Source organism: Cervus elaphus, chromosome 21, assembly GCF_910594005.1.
Source record: "Cervus elaphus chromosome 21, mCerEla1.1, whole genome shotgun sequence".
NCBI classification, from domain to species: Eukaryota; Metazoa; Chordata; class Mammalia; order Artiodactyla; family Cervidae; genus Cervus; species Cervus elaphus.
In genome coordinates, this window is record NC_057835.1 from 43,498,785 (window position 1) to 43,511,764 (window position 12,980).

Here is a 12,980-nt window from a genome sequence, read left to right on the forward strand (position 1 = left end):
TATAAAAATAGTAGATGCCATAATTTCTTCTGGGGCAAACTGGTCATTTTGAATATTTGCAAGAAAACAAAGGAAACATGTGTGTATATATTTATTAAAATATAAGCACACAGTTGTTTATATATAATATATAATCTTAAAAAAATCTATAAATGAGAAATGGAGGATCAAATATTCTTAGATCTAATTTATAAAGGAGACATCATTCAACTTCAAAGATGAGTGATAAATGCAGAATATTTATATGAGTCTCTTCTTTATGAGGTTGACTGTAAAAGATACCTCTGATGTAAGACTGTAATACTGTGGTTTCCAACTTTACTGAAGCTTAAAATAAACACCATTTTTGGACATAAAATGAGAATCATTAAAAGGGAAGATGCTCTTTTTATAAAAATCTGATCTTCTCTATTTCTATTTCTATTTTTATTGATTTGGAGATACTAAAAAGCATTTTTTTTTTTCTTCAGTTGGATTGCAAGACTGAAATTACTAATTTTCGTAAAATATCATGATCTTTAATGCAAATGATTATAAATCCAGTTATATTTAAGAATACTTCTAAAAAGATACTTTTAAAATAATGCAAATAAACAAATCCAAACATATGATTAAAAATAAAATTTAAAACCTGATAACATTTGCAATTGATGATATGTATTTGAGCCAGTTGAAAAGAAAAAAAAAACAAAACAGATAAACATTTTTATAAAGGGGGAATAGTCGAATAAAATATACAGATATATATCTCTAAGAATACAGTCAACAAAGAACAAAGGAAAAATGTCTTTGTCTTAAATCACTTATTTTTTGAGAGCTTGAAGCATACCGCCTGTCTGCTTTGGTCTAATGAAAGAGTGCCATCTATTGGATGACCTTGAAAAAGTGTTTAAATTTCATAAATATTATACATGAAAATAAATCAGTGGAGAGTCATCATTTTGGCATAATTTATAATGTGTCAGTCTTTGTCTATGTGAATATATATACATATACCCAAGGCCTATGCTAAAGAAAGAACAAGAGAACTATACATTAATGTTATTTCATAATACACTTATATTGCAGCAAAATTTTTACAAATTATCTTGGGGAATTGTTGTCTGATGAAGACATTTAAGTTTTTCATTCAAATGCTTTATAAATTCGAGTTTACTGACAAGCATCTTGTATTTCTTCATACATACCTTTGTTTACTTGTGCTTTAAATAAAGGAATCTGAAAATGTGACTACACAAATTTGTATTTGGACAAGAAGGATCTGTTTAAATCTTTCTCAAAGTTGCATTGCATAAAATTTAAACCAAAAACAAAAGAAGAAAAAAAAAAAAAACAGATGAGCTTGGTTTTTTAAAAGGCAATGTTCTTGTTTTATCTTTCAGCCCAAGAACTTGCCAGTCAAGATGAAAAACTTCTTCTAATGGAATCCAGCTTTAAGGCTACTCAAGAGCAGCTAACAGCAAATAGCAGAAACAGTTCGCCAAGAACAGAACAGTAGAAAACCCCAGGCAGAGCCGAAGACAGTGACAGCAGGGCTTATTGCTTCTGAAGAAGAAAAAAATGATTACAAGTGAGTTGTTTTTCAGTCTTTCAGAAAGTTTTACTTTACAAACTGAAATCAAGTCAGTCCTTTTGACTTTAGTTGCTAAATGTTTAATTCTCTCTGTCTTGCAAAAGGTTATGTGTAAATATTCTAGCTTGTTCAATATATTGTTCTTTCCAAAATAGATAAACTTTCAGTCTGCAACATTTCTTAACTGAAATGGCACATGTTGAAAACGGTAACTGTCTTATTCCAGATTCTGAATAATGATGTGGCAGTCAACTTTCTTGTTAACTATCAAGAAATGTTCAAGGTAGGATTCAAGGGAAAGAGTACACTGTGTTTCTGTAGCACCTATCTGCCAATGGCATTCTCATCTTTCTCCTTTCAGAGTCCAAAGGTTACATATGGCTCTTGTTGCTTTTCTTTTTTGTTAAAGTAGCAGCTCTAAGCAAGACACTATTAAATTGGGAGACATTGAGAGTGGAAAATTTTTGATCAGACCATTGAGGCATGTAAGAAACTATGAAGAAAAGTAATAAAGACTTAGGTTGTTCTGAAACATTCATGAAAACTGTCCTTAGTGAAGCATCTAGTATTTAATTTCTGTTTTTATTATCTAAATCTTTATGCAGTTACTTTATATCTCTGCAGTGTTTTCAGATTTTATCATTGGCTATTCAAATAAATATTAGTTTCTTTTTTTATTTTAGTATTCTGATAATTAAGTATTCTATCGTCTGTGTCTTTTTTTCTGTATTCATTCTCTTAGTCTGTTTTCAAAAAACAAATAGAAAGTAGCATAGCCCAGATGAATCTCTCTGTCTCTCTCTTTCTGTTTGTAAAGAATTACACTTTACTCGCTGAACTTGCTTGAATCAAGTAATTGAAGTTAGATAAAGCATCCACACCTGAAGTTTTTTCCCCTGTCACTCACACCTTTGAACAAAGTCCTGCAGCCAGAAGTAAATTTGGCCTGTTTTATTTGATCTTAACTGCTCTTTGGAAGTCAAATTCTAAACTTATACTCCTTAATGCATATCTTGATATACCTAACAAGAGGATTTCAAAATAATGCATATAGTAAACATTTCTTTCTTGATTTGTAGTTTATAGGGCACATAAAATATAAAAACAATTTTTTTTTGAAATTTATTTGTGAGTAATTTGTGTTTTAATTCAATGATTTAATATTACAAGGCACTAAAACAATTATAAAATCTAGGATAATATTTTGTGTGCTTCTAAATAAAATCAAACCCTATAATAAACACCCTTTGCCATTCATGTACCTTTAGTCAGATGCCAGGACACACACAACAACAAAAAAAGACACATTTAACAAATATTAAAAGGTAGAAATTGGTACCAAGGATTAAAAGCATATTGGGCAAAATTTCTTTGGGAATGCATATAGTAATGTACTATTGTTATAAATATTATGGTGTCTTAAAAAAGCAAAATTATTTTAGGGGAATAATATGCCTAAGATATGTTTATAAAATAAGAAATATATAAAAATGATTGTGAACTAATGTAAAACTAATGATAGTATTTGATGTTAGCATATTGCTCTTAAAATAATGCCAACCTTTTTTCTATAGTTAAACAGTACTATAAAGGCACATTATTCAGTATGTCCACAAAAATATAATTTTTGATCTGAAAACTGACATGCAGTGATCTGCTTTCAATCTTGAATTTTATAAGTAAATAGACAAGACAGTGATTCATCTAGTTAAATAATAATGAAAAATCAAACAAGTTCTATATGTTTGATCTATATTTATCTATTTTATTTTCTAATACAGCTTCATCCTGAAATTAAGTATGATATTCTCTCTTAATATAAAACTGCTGTCAAGGTATACAGATATCATCTAAGAGTATTTAAAATTGTAACCGCATGTTTTCAAATCTAACTATTTGAAATTGTTTTTAGCAATTAAATATCTTAAAAGTCATAAAATTAGAAATATTATTAAGACATAAGAAAATGTTATTAAAGTTTAAAAGGATTGATAAATGATCATAATCAAAACAGTGATGATTTCTTAGGAGGAACACATTTATCTTTCTTTTCAAATATAGCCTCAACATAGATTGTCACAGGATATGAGTACATGTTACATATACGTGTCTATATGTTTTCCATAATACATGGAAAAATACACTATTGTTTAAATGTCAAATAAAAATCAAAACCCTTTGACTTAGCAAACAAAATATTCTGTTTATTAGTTTTGATTTTTTTTTTTTTCCCCCACTCAATCGACAGGTGGCATGAATTGATCAAATTTACCAATTGGTTTGGTTTGGGGCCCTGCCAGACACCATTGGGTTTGCCAGTCAGAAGAAAGAAAGACCATGTTAGGTGTCATAAGGCATGAAAGTATTATAGTTAGTTCCCTTAACCTGTCATCCCTTTTTCTGAAAAACTCTTTGAATTTTGACTAGCAGATAGAGGAACAAAATGTATGGGGGATAAATTTAAGGTTTTGAGTAGCTTCTAGAGTTTATAATCAACATAGAATCTTTCTGCAGAGAGCAGACAATCTCATGTAGAACAAAACATTCTGGGATTTTTATTTAGAAAAACAGCAACTCATTTTTGAAATTATAACTTTTTTATTTTACAAAAAATAGAAAAAATGGAATACCTCAAACATGATTTTTTAAAATGTGTTGGGATGAGTCATAAAAATAATAACTAGAATGTGTATTTTAAGGGATCTGCTACAATTTGAAATATTTGTCAGTCAGGGTCCTATATGTATCTCTCTAACAGTGATAATGTATTCAAGTGACTGTTTGATAAGTTATCCCAAAGGTATTTCTTTCATTCATTTATGTTGGGAAACATTCAAAATTAACCAGGTTGCTATATCACCTACGTCTATTATTAGAGTAAGTCATTTCTTAACTAAATGTGAAACAGTTAAAAAAGAAATGTGCACAAAACTTGGCAATCAAAAGGAAGATGTTTTTAACATTAAAAGGTGACCCGTAAGTTAGTTTCCATAGAGCTGAATTTTTAAAGAACGCATAGGATTTAGATTTTATTTTTCCCCTTCTCTTTTTGAAATAAATGTAGAGAACACACACCATATACTCAGTATAAGACTGTTACACTTGAAAGATTTGTTCTGAATGTCCAGTGGGAACCTGGAAATCGTAATAATTTGTAGTATCGATTGAGTGAAGCTATGCAGCTGGGGCCTCCGGTGAATAGACAGGAATAGACATTTTATTGATTAACTTTTACAGTCATATTTTCAAGACTCCACTGCAACATAATTTTCACTTCCCAGCTTTGTGTTGCTGCATCATGAAACTTGGATTCTTCTCTCTTAACATTTACCCACTTGAGGAAAAAAGTATGAAAGTATGGACTTGTCTTGCCAGGGTTGTGATCTACAGAGATGCAAAACTTTCTGGAAAAATGATTTATCTCAAGTGCCATTCCACTACAAACGGTAGAAAGGAAGTAACTGGTTGTAACAGTTTTTGGAAATATCATGATGGCAACTATTTAGAATTAAAATTCTTATTTTTCTCCTTCTTTTCATATTCAGGAATCTTAAGTTTCCTACCCTAACTCCATACATGTAACTATCAAAATGAAATATCTTGTGATGGCTTTGCTTTCATTCACATGTACTTTACGTCTCATTTAATGTAAGCCACAGGAAAAAAAAATTATTGTAATAATAGGCTAGAATTTAGTCTAAAATGAAAGCTGTTACATACTAAATCATTTTGGCCAATAATTCCAAAGTATGAATATGTGAATATAGACCTATTGGACATATGTGCTATTTCTCTAGTCCTATGAGAGTTTTTAAAATTATTTGAGTAGAAAAAGATTGTATTTGCACAGGTGAAAATCTTGCACATCTTCTCTATATAGTCATATGTTTATTTACCTCAGGTTCTTCTCTGCTTGCATTTTTGGCCTCTGAAACAAATTGCAGATTTTATACTCTCATTTACATACATGGAAATATTTCACTGCAATTTTATGTAAGAGTTGATGACAGAGATATTTAGACATTAGATTGGATTTTAAAACGGGATTAAAAAAGATGACATCGATTTCTTTTTTTAACTCATATCTGCATTTCTTTTATTTATGACTTTGAAAAATCTAATATAAGTATAAATTGATCCAAAGATAAAATTCAGGAGCCTCATGTGACCACCCAGAGTCATGAAATATAACTAAATTAGACCAAAAATTTAGCACAAGCTTTAATAGTTATGCAAGATAATTCATATTCCTTAATGTTTGTGTCTCACATAGTTAATTTTAGGAATTTTATCTTTATTAAAATTCATGAATAATTAGTATGGAGTTTTGGTTATGAAATTCATAATTTGAATTAAGAGGCATTTTAAGGTTCTAATTTACTTCTATCTCAATCTAAAGAAATGAGTAAAACATCCTATCTTAATAGAGTGTGAAACAAAATTTTTTTCTCATACTGAATATTCCTTTTTTTTTGATATTCAGTAAGCTTATAGATTTTTTCCTATTGATTTTCAGAAATACAAATATTGAGAATTTGCTTTGATTTTTCTTCCAGGGAGTATTAATTTATCCTGTTAAAAGTCTTATAAACACTTTTATGTACAAAATATATATATAGATTGTGTTGGTTGAAGTTTCACAGTTATCACAATGAATATAGCACATTAATGTGTGTCTAGATTTTTCAGTTACTCATATATATATACAAAGCTGTGTTTTTTTCTTCTAATCTTCATTTATAATGCAAAGATATTTGAATAAAATATCTATGGTTAATTCTTTCCTACTTCACATTGAAAGAATGGACAGAATAACATATAAAGAATACAAGTTATTTTATAATATGCGTGGATCTTGAAAGACTCTTACCTCTGTAATCAACTAGGTGTTTTAAAATTATTTACCAAAATAAGGAATGCAATTAAGACAGATCTAGTAATAAACATAAAATATGAAAAGTCTGAATTGAGATTGATTTCAGCATAATCCTGTAGAGGAATCCCCACTTATTGATCAATTTTAAAGCCCATGCATAGCACTTAGAAAGATAAAGTAAGCAAGGTCAGATAATCAAAGCATTTAAATAGTAAAAACAGCAACTGCCACTGTAGACTGCTAAAATAAATCCATAATACAAATTGCTTTAGCAAAAAGTGGATGAGCAGCTGATCTTCCTATTGAACTCTGATACTGTTCAGTGACCACACTGGGAAAAGGATTGGGAGAAATGCCTTAAAGATCAATATTGAGTGAGATGTAGCAGGGATTCATTTTGAACATGAAAGCATTACAGGTGTGAGAGTATAGACATCTTCAGGAGAGATGCCATCAAGAGGAGATTGTTTAATACAGTTAAAAAATGCCATCTATGCCTGATGTTCCCAAACCACACTCACAGAAATGCTCTCTTAACTGTTTCAAGAGATTGAATGAAGTTTAAAACAGCTCTCAACTTGAAAGTAGAGTACGTTGACTTTATACTAAAATAGTGGTACAACTACTTACCAAAGACAGTTAATATGTAAACTCATGTCACTAATACATATTTGAGATATCAAATAATTATATGATAGTGGTCTCCTGTCTTGTATAAATGTATATAAATTAATCATAGAATAAGGAAGAAATATTTTTTGGAATTTTGTGAAAATGTACTATCGTTGTGAGTTCCTTTTTGAAACTTGCCACAATTTGGGCAGTCTTATTTTTCATGAGTATTTGAATTCTATCAGCTAATTATATTCTTGGCTGTAGAGAACAATTGGAATTTCCAGTATATAGATCTATGACCGACAGAATTAAGTTTAACAAACTTAACTATTCTTTTTATACAATTTGAGTTTAACTTCTACACTTAATGAGACATCTTCATGGCTATAATGAAGTTTCATGGGAAACTAAATATGCACTAGCATAAGTACGCACAGTGTTATTGCATTTTGGAATAAAGTGGTTCTTCAATAATGCAGTTGAATTGCTTCTTACCTTTTCTTCAGGTTCCCATAGGTGTCATCCTTATGTCATTATCTGTTTCCATAGCTTCTGAATTCATCTACATGCTCATTTCATGAATGGTACTGTATCTTGATATGTTAAGTACACCAAAAGGGTTTTCTGTACAGATATGTCTGTGGAATACCATCACAGTCTCCTAATCTGACTATAGTATTTAGAGCCTTAAAATATTATTGACTGATGATTTTGCTTCATTTGCAAAAGCATTGCAATATTGAACTTCTCAAATAAATAATATAAAACATTGAATTATTTTAATCTCTTTTCATCTGGAACAGAGAAGAAAGAATCTAAACAATGACTGGTTACAGACAGAATTTCAACATCAAAATGATTAACATTTACACACTACTGAATATAAAATAATCAAGCAGACCCTACTGTATAGCACAGAGAACTCTACTCAATATTCTATAATAACCTATATGGGAAAAATCTGAGAAATAATGGACATATGTATATGTATAACTGAATCACACTGTTGTACACCTGAAACTAATAGAACATTGTAAATCAACTATACTCCAATATAAAGTAAAAATTAAATAAAAAAACTAAAAATAAATTCTAACATGAGTCACAAGTATAAATAAATACTGTGATCAAATGTGGGAAAAAATAAGAAAAATGAAATATAAAAATCAGGCTGAGGCTTAAAAGTTGCATAACTTAGGCTTAGTTTTCCTCATTCCTTTCTCGCCATAATGAATGGTTATTTACAACTATTGTAATCTCCATGTTTGCTGTATGAATTGCTGATAGCAGCAATTTTAATGGTAAAATTGTGGAACAATATTCATAGTTGTCAGAAAAAGGTCATTCTATTTGCATTCATTAGGAACCTGGAGGACTGCAGTGTGTGTTTCCTTTGGGATGTTGCAACTATTGATTTATATACAGCTGTAGGAAAAATTAATTAGGATTATATTTCACTTATTACTGCAGGCTGTGTAATAAGAAAGAAAACCATTTTTTGGTTAGAAAGTTGAACTGAAAAACCTAACTGGAATCATTGTTTCTTAAATCACAACTACTTTATCATAAAATTTTTCTTTTATAATCTGGTTAAAGGCTGAGTGCATTTATGGAAATTTAATTAGCACATTGAAAAATGAGTGTTTTAGTATATATCCTATGACAATAATTATAATTCAAATTAAGCCAAAGAGACATTTTCTCCTTGTTAATTGAACCTTTCCTTTCTTTAAGCAAAATCCATGTATACTTGTCTACTGTGAGTTTGCAGGCACTGAGACATTATTGACAAAAGAAGTAAATCAAAAACTAAACAGAGACCAAGATCAGGTGAATTCTCAAGGTGAAGAAACAGATTCCAGAGTCGAAAGCTTAGAAGTATAACAAATGAGAAAGAAGTCTTCTTAATTTTTACATTTTCAGTCTAAACCTGCTTATAACTAAGTTCTCCTGTGAATTTAATATATCAAATAAATATGATGTATTTATATTTGAGAATATGTTACATTGATAATACCCTGTTAGTGTGATAATATCAGATTTCAGATTATTTGAAAAATATATTTGTCTCCTTTCTGTGAACACCCTGCATACTCCAAGTGAAAAAAAAATTGAATTCAGTTCTCCACATTGTTTATACGTGACACATGTTTGAGATTAATCAAATTGTAGTCACTTCTAATTAACAGCAGAGAATAATTTCGAAATGGGGCAGAACCAGATGACAAAAAATAGTTTGTGTGTGTTTAAGACATACTTTATGAATGGAAACACATGCTCATTGTGATGTTTCTAACTTGAAATTTTTATTAACTCAGCTATCATCTTTTAGATGCATCACATTTTCAGAGAAACCCACTGCCTGGCCTCTGGTGGACACTTAGGCATAGAATCAGCATTTAGGAAAAAGCCAAATCAAAGAGAGGTAACTTGATGCCCCTATAAAAGCTAAAACTAAAGTACAGTATCAAAATCCTTTCATATTATTGGAAGTTCTGGGTTTTACAAAAGGGACAGAGGTCAAAAGCAAAACAGTACAAATACAGGCTTCTTCTCTATATTGTACAGATTAGATGTTGTTTAAAATTAATGACTAGGATTGAAAATACACTACTTCCCTCTCTAAAACTTTTTTTTTTTTCCAGTGGGTTTTGTCATACATTGATATGAATCAGCCATGGATTTACATGTATTCCCAATCCCGATCCCCCCTCCCACCTCCCTCTCCACCCGATTCCTCTGGGTCTTCCCAGTGCACCAGGCCGGAGCACTTGTCTCATGCATCCCACCTGGGCTGGTGATCTGTTTCACCATAGATAGTATACATGCTGTTCTTTTGAAATATCCCACCCTCACATTCTCCCACAAAGTTCAAAAGTCTGTTCTGTATTTCTGTGTCTCTTTTTCTGTTTTGCATATAGGGTTATCGTTATCACCTTTCTAAATTCCATATATATGTGTTAGTATGCTGTAATGTTCTTTATCTTTCTGGCTTACTTCACTCTGTATAATGGGCTCCAGCTTCATCCATCTCATTAGGACTGGTTCAAATGAATTCTTTTTAATGGCTGAGTAATATTCCATGGTGTATATGTACCACAGCTTCCTTATCCATTCATCTGCTGATGGGCATCTAGGTTGCTTCCATGTCCTGGCTATTATAAACAGTGCTGCGATGAACATTGGGGTGCACGTGTCTCTTTCAGATCTGGTTTCCTCAGTGTGTATGCCCAGACTCTACTACAAAGCCACAGTCATCAAGACAGTATGGTACTGGCACAAAGACAGAAATATAGATCAATGGAACAGAATAGAAAGCCCAGAGATAAATCCACGAACCTATGGACACCTTATCTTTGACAAAGGAGGCAAGGATATACAATGGAAAAAAGACAACCTCTTTAACAAGTGGTGCTGGGAAAACTGGTCAACCACTTGTAAAAGAATGAAACTAGAACACTTTCTAACACCATACACAAAAATAAACTCAAAATGGATTAAAGATCTAAATGTAAGACCAGAAACTATAAAACTCCTAGAGGAGAACATAGGCAAAACACTCTCCGACATAAATCACAGCAAGATCCTCTATGACCCACCTCCCAGAATATTGGAAATAAAAGCAAAACTAAACAAATGGGATCTAATGAAACTTAAAAGCTTTTGCACTACAAAGGAAACTGTAAGTAAGGTGAAAAGACAGCCCTCAGATTGGGAGAAAATAATAGCAAATGAAGAAACAGACAAAGGATTAATCTCAAAAATATACAAGCAACTCCTGCAGCTCAATTCCAGAAAAATAAATGACCCAATCAAAAAATGGGCCAAAGAACTAAACAGACATTTCTCCAAAGAAGACATACAGATGGCTAACAAACACATGAAAAGATGCTCAACATCACTCATTATTAGAGAAATGCAAATCAAAACCACAATGAGGTACCATTACACGCCAGTCAGGATGGCTGCTATCCCTCTCTAAAACTTTTAACATAGTTTTTCTTAGCTGTGATCATAACGATCTGCTCCTTAATTCCTTAATGTACCTACTAGAATGTAAATTGGTAAACATTTTGTGCTTTACTTCTTCACTCCAAATATTTGGGGCCCCTTTGAGAGAAAGTATTTATCTTGAGTAATATGGAACTTTGTTTTTCCCGGGTAATAAGCAATATTTTCCACCATGACACATTTTGTATTCTGTTGCAAAAATTATATGAGGTAATTATACCGAGATTCATTGCAGGTCCTTGGCTTTTGTAGTGAATCTAACATTTCCAGTTTGTTTTCAAGCTAATGCTGTGTTGGACTAATAATGGGGTAACTAACTAAGAATTTTATAAAATCACAGAAGTCTAGGGCAAAAAATTTGAATTTTTTCTTAGCTAAAACAAAATGACCAGAACTGTATTTCTTAGGAAAATTTATTGATCAAACTATATACTGGTCCACAGTTGATTGAAAAGCTAATGTTTTAAAGGCACTGTTTCTTTGGGTTGTGAGGAACACAAAAAACAGCTAAGGTAGGATTTTTTACCCTGAAGGGGTGGGCTGCAGTCCATGGGTCTCAAAGAGTTGAACACGACTGAGTGAAGAACACACACACACACACTCATAAGCTAAAAAGGGGAAGATACATGATAACGAACATTCACAAACCTAGGTAATGTGTGATTTGTCCTTTAAATTGAAAAGAAAATTATCACGGTATAGAAATAATTGCCTCACAAGGGGTGATTAATTAAAGAGGCAATAGTTGGCAACTATCTTTTCAAATTGTGTAAATATTTGAAGGGATGTTTTGATGTTGTTGTTTAGTCATTCAATCATGTCCAACTCTTTGCGACTCCATGGACTGTAGCCCACCAGACTCCTCTCTCCATGAGATTTCTCAACCAAGAATACTGGAGTAGGTCGCCTTTCCTTCTCCAGGGGATCATCCTGACCCAGGGATTCAACCTGTGTCTCCTGCACTGGCAGGTGAATTCTTTAACGATGAGCTGGATGAGATGTTTACATGGACAAAAAGATTGAGAAGCAAAAACACAACAAGAAAGTGTATTTTTGGCCTAGAAAATGGTAAGTGATTTTATTTTATAGAGAATAGTTGGATGTATAGAAAGGCAGATTGAAACCACATTGTAGATAGTCTCTATGCCACTTCTGGGAATTTATAATTTGCTTAGAAGTAATGGGGAGATTTTCAAGAGTTGTAATATTCAAGAGCATATAATCGCACTAATTAGAGAAGCAATGGGCTGAATCTCTCACCATTTTCTCTTAATATTTCAACTAGCTAATTCCTATTCATCCTTAAATATTGGTATCTAGGTCACCACTTCCCTGTGACTGCCTCTTCATTCAATCCAAACTGAATTATGTTAAATATTTCACATTCTCTATGAGACCTAATGCATACACTACTATAGTAAGCATCTCACCTTATTTTACCTATTTTTGTAATGGTAAGACCCATTTACCCCAATGGATAGCTCTGTGTTCATTACTATTTTCCTGGACCATGATAGGCACTGCACTCTTTTAACTAATTTTTGGTAAACTAGTAGTTAATGAAAGTAATGAACTTAGCTATGTGCCTGGTTCAATATATCATCCATCACCTAGTGAAACAATCATAATTGCTGGTCTGACTTCTAGCATGCATTGCAAATATCAAAAGAAGACTTGATATTTATCTAAGGGTAGTAACAATATTAACCCTTGGCCGAGATATGGTCAGACAATTTATTCAAGTTTGAGAGAAATGGATTTGGAAAATGGAAGCTTTATTGTCATAGATGAGAGTTGGTAAATTGCAACAAATTGACACAGAAATGTATAGTAAGCAAGAGGTACCTGCATTATTGCTTTAAATATTTGGTGATGCTATGGTCTCTATGTGTGTGTTCCCTCAAA

At 31.7% G+C, this 12,980-nt stretch overlaps 1 long non-coding RNA gene across 2 annotated transcripts in view; it reads left to right on the forward strand.

Moving 5' to 3' along the window:
* The first annotated feature begins 1,190 nt into the window (after window positions 1–1,190).
* The window catches only part of LOC122679058, a 67,620-nt gene continuing 55,830 nt past the window's right edge, over window positions 1,191–12,980 (forward strand). The window contains exons 1-2 of one of the 2 annotated variants that reach the window (XR_006336325.1): window positions 1,191–1,570; window positions 11,997–12,143. This is a non-coding gene — a long non-coding RNA (uncharacterized LOC122679058). The remainder of the gene's footprint in view (window positions 1,571–11,996; window positions 12,144–12,980) is intronic. The other variant, XR_006336324.1, reaches the window with a different exon arrangement.